At 32.3% G+C, this 8,341-nt stretch overlaps 1 protein-coding gene across 1 annotated transcript in view; it reads right to left on the bottom strand.

Moving 5' to 3' along the window:
• Positions 1 to 8,076, bottom strand: part of LOC132742864 (tenascin-X-like) — a 44,460-nt gene extending 36,384 nt beyond the window's left edge. The window contains exon 1 of the mRNA XM_060731357.1: positions 7,969 to 8,076. The gene's annotated coding sequence lies outside the window, so the exon portion shown is untranslated. The remainder of the gene's footprint in view (positions 1 to 7,968) is intronic.
• Positions 8,077 to 8,341: the final 265 nt, after the last annotated feature.

Consider the following 8,341-nt stretch of genomic DNA (forward strand, 5'->3'; position numbering starts at 1 on the left):
GTATTTATTTTCTAATATATTTTCCTAAAGATTATATTATAGATATAATATACTTTGTATAGACTTTGCTAAAGTAGAATTGTAAAAAAAAAAGTCAAGCTGACAGAAAAAGAATAGCATCTATTTAAAACCTATTCACATATGAATGTGTATAGAAATCATTGAATTCATGCCACCAACAGTTCTATGCATAGATTGGATGACAATAATGCCAATAGAGTAAACTTTGTCTCCTTCACACATATTTAAATGAAATTTTTATTGCATCAATACATAATGATAGCACTTATTGACAAAATCTATCTCCATTTATTAATTGACAATTACCTACCAGTGAAGAAAACAAAATAGCTGGCTAGGTAAAACTTGTGGGCTATGATAACAAGAGGGGTAAAGTGGCACAAGAATATGCATGTTTTTATTCAATGATCTCAAAGTTTTAAAGTAGCCATTAAAAATTTAACAGTAGTCAACAGTAAAGCATTCCTAACTGACTTTAGATTATTTTTATATACATGTAGTCAAGTCAATCATACTGACCCCATCTGAGGCTCGTCAGTAGCCTTGCAATGTTTTTTTTTATAAGTTATTATTTTACAAGATACAATGTAGCTTGAAGTCTTTAACCCTTTGCCTAGTGACTTTGTTTAATGGGGTTTCCCTGCTTTTTGAGGAACAACACTAGGCCTCACAATGATGGACATTTGTGCCATGATAACTCTCTATGTCATTATGTAGAAGTTTCACTTTAGGTAAGAGTTTTCCTCTGACCTTTAAGTTTGACCTTGACCACTGATCTTAAGACCTGCTTCAATGATGGTGAACATTTCTGTCAAAAATACTAAGACCTTCCTATCTTAATTTAAGTCTCTTCAATGCATGTAGAAGTTCTGCTCCTGAGAAGCATTTTCCTCTTGATTACCTTTAAGTTTGACCTTGAACTTTGACCTTGTCACCAGTTTAATGTATATAACACTATGTATAATGGTGCTGAACATAAATTATCAAGTAATACTTAAATGTGCAGTCATTACTAATTTCATCAGCAGAGGTACAAAAATATATTTCCCTTTTTAGCCTGTCAATTTCAATTTTGCATTGATACCTTATTTCACTTGTACTATGTACATTGTAAAAGAAACTGATTTCGTTAGTGATTTTACAATACATTAACCCATGACAGGCCTTTGATTTATTTCTTCCCTATTTATGGTGCACAGACAGCACTCATTCTACTATTTCAGTGAATAATTGCCATTTCATTCACTTGATGATTCCAGACAAGAATGAAATAAGACACATCCTAATGAACAGCACAGTCTTAATTGATTATCATCAAGTATAAACTTAAAAATAATTGGGTACTGTTAATTATCTTTATTTCATGGGCATAAAAAAATAAATGGAAAAAACAAAAGCAAGCTGTTACAGGACTGTCATGTTTGATAAATTTTATTTCCATGTAAGACCATAACTGAAAACAAGAAATCTGTCAATTGGTGACTCAGATGCCCCCATATTCCACTGTGTCAGTCCGGATAGACAGTGTGACAGACCTAAATCTAAATATCCTGCCCCCACCTTTAGTAGTGGGGCATTAAATCACTTTAAATAAACAAAATTAGCATTATATAAAAGAAAAAAAGGGGGCATAACTGTGCAAAAATGCATTTCATTATTATCTGCCCTTCCGAGTCATTGGTTTGACATCAGTTCACTTTAGGACCCTCATTTCATGAATTTTGGTGCTGAAATTATGGGCCATCTGTACCTACAATGTTGTTATATCAATGAAAGTTACCATATGCAAACTAATGCTGAACCTATTAAATAAGTATTTCTGAAAACACAACCGGCAATGGATAAATAGGGGGTTAAAAAGGTCATTTATAGTACAAACTTTTCATACTTTCAGAACCAGTTTCTGGACATACAATAACCTGTTGAAATATTATATTCTCCAATATGTTTAAACACACAGATATAACATACTTAGATTGACAAATTTGTCTGGCTTTTAATCTTCATGCCCATGCATATTGCCAGTGTTTGACTTGCCAAAGGAACACTTTGAAAAACACCATTTTACTCTGTATATATTATGAAATGTGAATTAATAAAATATCATGACTTAACTTTACCACAAGCAAACTTTCAAAATGCAAGTTATAACTTATATTAAAAGAGAAATGTGCTAGAAATTTATCTTCACTACTTCAAGTGACAAACACAAAATGCTTTACTTGCTATTCAATATAATTATGCCCATATAAACTGCATGTAATGATGTACATGTATGGAGCTGTAGACAATCATTTACTGAATGGGTAAAAAAAAGCCCTGGATGTGTTGCTACATGTAAATGATTTTCAACGACATTACTTGTCATTAAGTAATAGAAAGAGCACCGAAACACGAGGCTATCTGATTTGTACTAGGGGGCGTAGCCCCCGAGTATTAATCAGATTGCCGAGTGTTTTGGTGTTCTTTCTCTTTTGTATCATAGTCAAACATAAAAGCACGTTCCTGTTGTCACAATATGAAACCCCGGCAAAAATGAACCAATGAACGAACATCTGAATATGACATTTCTGTCGCTTTCCCTTTCTCTGCCGTCACAATATGTAAACCCCAGCAAAAATGAGCCAATCAATGGGCATGCTCTGGAGTGCGGGTAACTAATACCTGCACTCCAGTTAACGCACTGTGCATGTATATGTATACGATTTAACCCTGACACATTTTCAACAGAAAGGTCTCCAAACTATGATACAATTACTATTTAGACAAAGCACTGCGAGGTTGGTGTATACAGTAATAGTTCAGATCATCAGCATCAGCATAACCCATCAAGGATTTGTTCAGTTTTCATAATGGATTTCATCCCAGTAATTTTCTGTACCAGAAAAAACATTGCTTATGGCTAGCCAAGACACATTGTATTGTCAAGCGGTACGGCATTTTTCAAATTTATATGAAAGTCGAAAACGCATATGTTATTCTATGTCTTTAAACGCGGATTTTACCAGGAAACATCAATTGTCTTTGTATGTTCAAAAAGGTAGGAATATCGATTGTTGTCATCTCCAGATCTGATCGCTAGAAAAAAGCGATGATAGAGTTGCAGTTGAATAACAACAATTGAAATCATCTACATAATCATTATAATAATCCTTTTTGTTTCATTAACTTGCAGTGTTCGAAATTAGCAGTAGTCCGATAGCCCCTGACTACTAAATTTCTCCTCGGACTACCAACTTTTCACAGTAACTAGCCCGACTAGGCTACTGTATTTTCAGAGGCAATATAAACAACTGTTTAGAACAAATTTATGAATCGTGCTAGTGAAATGTCTTTTGGGCTAGTGAATATTCCAATGTGGTAGTCCGACCAGCCTTGTCGATTAAAATCCTAATTTCTTACACTGATTAAGCTTTATTTTCAACAATTTTAAAAATGAAAAAAGCACCGAAAATAATTGTTATTGTTCTCTGACAATTGTGTCAATTATTGACAGTAGAAGTTTGTCCATCTTATTAAGGAAAGTTTACATGTTCCGTGAAATGCATCCTTAGAAAATTCTATTGTCAGTCTCTATATTGGATTAAAAGTTTTTATGTTCAATATTTATCTATTTTAAAATTGCTATAACCAATGTTCGTATTGTTTTTGCTTTTTTCTAATTTTTTTTTATTTGTTCTATTTATATATTTATTCCACTCAGCCATGCCGATATGAAACAAACTTCTTTGGCCATTATGATTCAGAGCAACAGATAAGCTTTCAAAATGAATTGGGTATTACACCATCATTTCATGTGGAATTGGGTATTTGCTCTGTTTAATTGGGTATTCTAAAACCAGTTTCACTACAATTTTAAGATCCATTGGGTATTCAATTATGAAGATACGAATTTCATGATTTCAATACCAATAAAGCATAAACTGTTGTAAAAAGAAGTTAATAGAGACCACTTACTTCATTTATAAATTTACTGAACTTTTCACAACTTTTTAAATATTTATATTAAAAATGCACATATATATCAAATCTATGTCAGACTTCAAATAAAACAAGTTTATAGTTGCAAAGGATTACATCGTAACATGTTGTTACTGGAAATCATTTATCCATTAGCTAATTGTTTCAAATCTTCTTGTTTTTTCTTTCGTCCCCTTTAGAACAATGCCATATTGCATTCAGAGCGTATTTCGATACAGATGAACCTACTATGGTTGCTTTCCTTAAGTCGTGGGTTTTCCTTGAGTTGTGGGTGGGTTAAAATCGTGAATGACTTTGAGTATGGTTAAAAATGTATTTGGGAAGTTAATATTTATTATAATTTGTTGTTAAAAAGTTGTTAATATTGTAATTATCAAATCATTTGGCCGTTTGTAGGGTTTGTTTACATTTTTTGACAACAACAACAACAACCTACTGGTTTCCGGTGTTTGGAACAGGTGCCACTTAATTTCACGCCAAAATTGGGCCCACAGAAAGTCTCACTGAACTATTAATTGAAATATAAACTAACACTGGGTCACCGGCGTCATATCTAATATTATCGATCCATAATCAAACTTCAATGAAATTTTGAAATCATTTCTTGTATCTCCGTCTTTTTGCAATTAGTTATGTTTGTTTATAAAGCGAAATTAAGGGATATTAAGTACTAGTAGGATACATTTGAAAACCACATTGCTTTATTTCAATATCATTTGCAATTGCTGCTACAATTTTGTTAATATATAAAAGATTTTGAAGGCAGAATGAAAGTTGCCCTGATGTTTAATTTTAGTTTGATTACAAACTTTTATAGATCTTATTGGGGACTTTTATGTACCGTATAAATTAATCAAATCTTGCTCTAAAACACTAAAGATAGAAGGCTCTAGTCATATAATGATGTTTAATAAATTGGTAAGGTAACTTGAAATAGTTCAGAGAGATAATGATTTCACCAATGTTTTCTTGCAATACTGTTGACATACATCCTAGCCACGACGCAAGGAAAAACAAATTGCATGTGAATGCAAAATGGTACCTATATACTATGAGTTAGATAATCGGAAATAAGTCTTTAGAGATGCAAAAAAAATCATGACAGTGCAGAATACAAATAGTTAAACATTTTCGGGTAATTTCCATGCTTGTTCCTGTGACGTCATCACACTTCACTGGTCTATTTTTAGAAATGCCCATGACTCTTGGTAAATAAAGCATTCTTGATGGTCTCTGCAAAATCAAGTCTCTGTTGGTCTGTAAAAACTGTCGCCCAGAGTAGATTATAAATTATCATACAAATTGACGGTCCTGTGCTTAATTGAAATGACTTTGGAGACTAGGGCAGAGCTCCAGATAGCGTGCGTATAAGCGTAAAATACGCATAGAAAATCTAAAATACGCATCACTTTCAAAATTTGTGCGTCAAAGTTACGCACAACAAAATGAAAATACGCTTGTATGTCAAAATTCAAGCGTAAAAGAATAGAAGTGTAAACATTTAATATTCATACAGAGGATGTCTTGAGCATAAAAATACAATATAATTGTGTCCATTTTATTGCATTGAAAACTAAAAGTTCTGTTGTCAACAACGCATGTTAATCAAAGGGCTGCAGCTCTATGGTATTTTCTGATCTTTGCAATCTAAATCATACTGACTATCTGTATGTACTTTCCTGTATAAGTTTATTTTTATATACTATAATTCATCTTACGCAGCGACATCGTTTTGATTTTCTTCTATAACAGTTTGAGATTGATACATATGGAATTTTGCATGAAAAAAAAATAGAATTGCTTCGACTAGGATTTGAACCATAGGCCTCTCACACCCTCAACGAGACCGCTTACCTCTGCACCACGGCGAAGTAATACATATGTACCTTGAATAAAAACGAATACATTATGTAATTCTAAATTGAGAATTTCCATTTCGTGTTTGCAATCCTTATTAATTTCGAGGTATTTTGTTCACGATAAACCTGTTGTTTAACACTGATGAAAACAATTTAGCGAAAATCTTCTCGCCAAAACAGTCCGACATGTATATATTCCATTACTCGACAGTCAGATTTATTTGTGTACGACGCTCTGGAGTATTCGGTAATCGACATAGCTAAAAATAGCATTTTCATTGATTAAAATGATATTCATTATTATCCGAAGCTTTATGGAAATAGCCGAACATTTTTCATTGGGTAAAAAAGATATTCATCCGCGAAATTTGTGATTGTAACCTCATATTTCTATTGACTAATCTAAACTTTTAATGCATTGTAATTCGTTTAATGCCTACATTAAAAATTATTCTTTCTTTTAAATTGCTGGTTTTTAAGCAGTTTTGAGTGAGAACTACTTTGCGTTGTTAGGACTGTGAGGAAATTTTGTGTTAGACCGTGGATGTTAGCTATGTATTTACTGATCTTACGATCAGAAAATACAAAAACGAAAGTAGCAGGAAGTACAGAAGGGAGGTAACTCCCGTAGATCAACCTGTGAAATTATTGATATAAAGTTTTGCCAGATAATCATCGTAGGAGTTAACATAGTATTAAGTTTGTTTAGGCATCTATTGACATGCTCATGTCTCAATATAAACAAAAATATATATTAATTTCTTTCACTTTTGTTGTTGGAACAAAATAACAAGTTTTTCACCTGCAGTTTTGTACTCAATATTTTCGTACCCAGTCTACAGTTTCGGACAATTTTCTCTCAGACCAATACCAAATTTTGAAAATGGAAGCCCTGATAATTTTACTGTGTATTCTAAACATGAGTTCCAGTATACTCTGGAAGTCTGACTTTACAGGGCACGTTTTGTATTGCTTCACATTGAATCAGTATTTTATTTTTTAAAGGTTTTTCTAAAAAAAGAAAAATAAACAAACACACAAAAACAATAAGTTTAATTTGTTTATAAAAAATGCAAAATGCTTTTTTGACAGATTTTACCCCTTAAGTTTTTCAGATTTTACATTTTACTTTACCCCTCACTCTAAATTTTGAGGGGTAAAAACCCCTTGGCCAAAAAAATTATCTGGAGCTCTGCTAGGGACCGTCGATTACTAGGTCCTGAATAACATTCAAAACTACGAGCGAAACGACAGGTAAATTTTTAGATGAAGACAATACGCATGGATCTTTGAGACAACTGCATATTTTTGTTTTTTAAATGGGTTTTGATACGCATTTAAAATAAATCGATTGCGTATTTTGTAAAATTAATTGCGCAAATACACACCTTATCTGTTGCTCTGTGATTATCTATTTATTTTATTTATTTACAAATGCAAGTTCTTGGTTAAAATCCTTGATTTAGAGACACAAAGTAAAATATATGCATTTTCGACTTTTATATATTTTTGAAAAGTGCCATACGACTAGACAATACAGTGTGTCCTGGCTAGCCGTATGTGACTCGTGTATGTTAGAACTTTTGGCTAGCCGTATGGGACCGTACAACTAGCAACTTCCAAGTTCCATATTTTATAGAAATTATATGAAAATATATGATATCAATGGTACATATTTACTTCAAAATATATATATTTGGTGAGTAACCTCCAAAAATGGTACATAACCTTCTGGTACGTTTCCTCCATGGCACGTAACCTCTAGTAATCCTTATGAGGATAGTAAACCTACCCCAAAGAGATGTCACATCAGGCACATGTCAAACTGTTTTCATAACACAGTGAGTCAGATTTCCATTAAAACAGTTATTGGTTGTTGAAATGCATTAGGGTATGTGAATGTAGGGCAAAGAGTGTCCTAACATAAACATTGTCAAAAATAAATAAAAAATATGTCATTAACCGAGTAAGCAACAAATCACAACAAACATGTCCAACATTTAACTGCAAAATATATTTGAAATAAAAACTGAAAATTTTCGATTTAAGAATAGAAAATTCAACTATTCGCTCATTTACAAAAAAATAGAATTATATATGCACTTACGCATGTAATATCTCTATAATTTTGATGCGCTATTCCAGAAAAAAAAGAAATTGAACTGGTAGCTGTGTAAAACGTCATCAAGTTTGCCGTAAAGTTAGTAAATACGATAATGAATAAAAACTACACGCAAGATATTATTATTACCAAAAAGTTGCCTCATTTTTTTTATCTCCCTTAATACCGACAAGAACCGTCAGAAACCGACAAGAACAAACAAGAAGTAAAAATGGAAATATACGAATTAATTTCACTTATTCATCAGTTACTAATCATTATTCCTAATATTTTTAACATAAAAACATAATAAATTCGTTCTGAACCATGTTCATTGGCAAATAATATCTATACCGACAAGAAGTCAGTCTCAGTTTCT

This window comes from Ruditapes philippinarum, unplaced genomic scaffold (genome assembly GCF_026571515.1).
Source record: "Ruditapes philippinarum isolate M1 unplaced genomic scaffold, ASM2657151v2 ctg563_1_1_1_1, whole genome shotgun sequence".
Classification (NCBI taxonomy): Eukaryota; Metazoa; Mollusca; class Bivalvia; order Venerida; family Veneridae; genus Ruditapes; species Ruditapes philippinarum.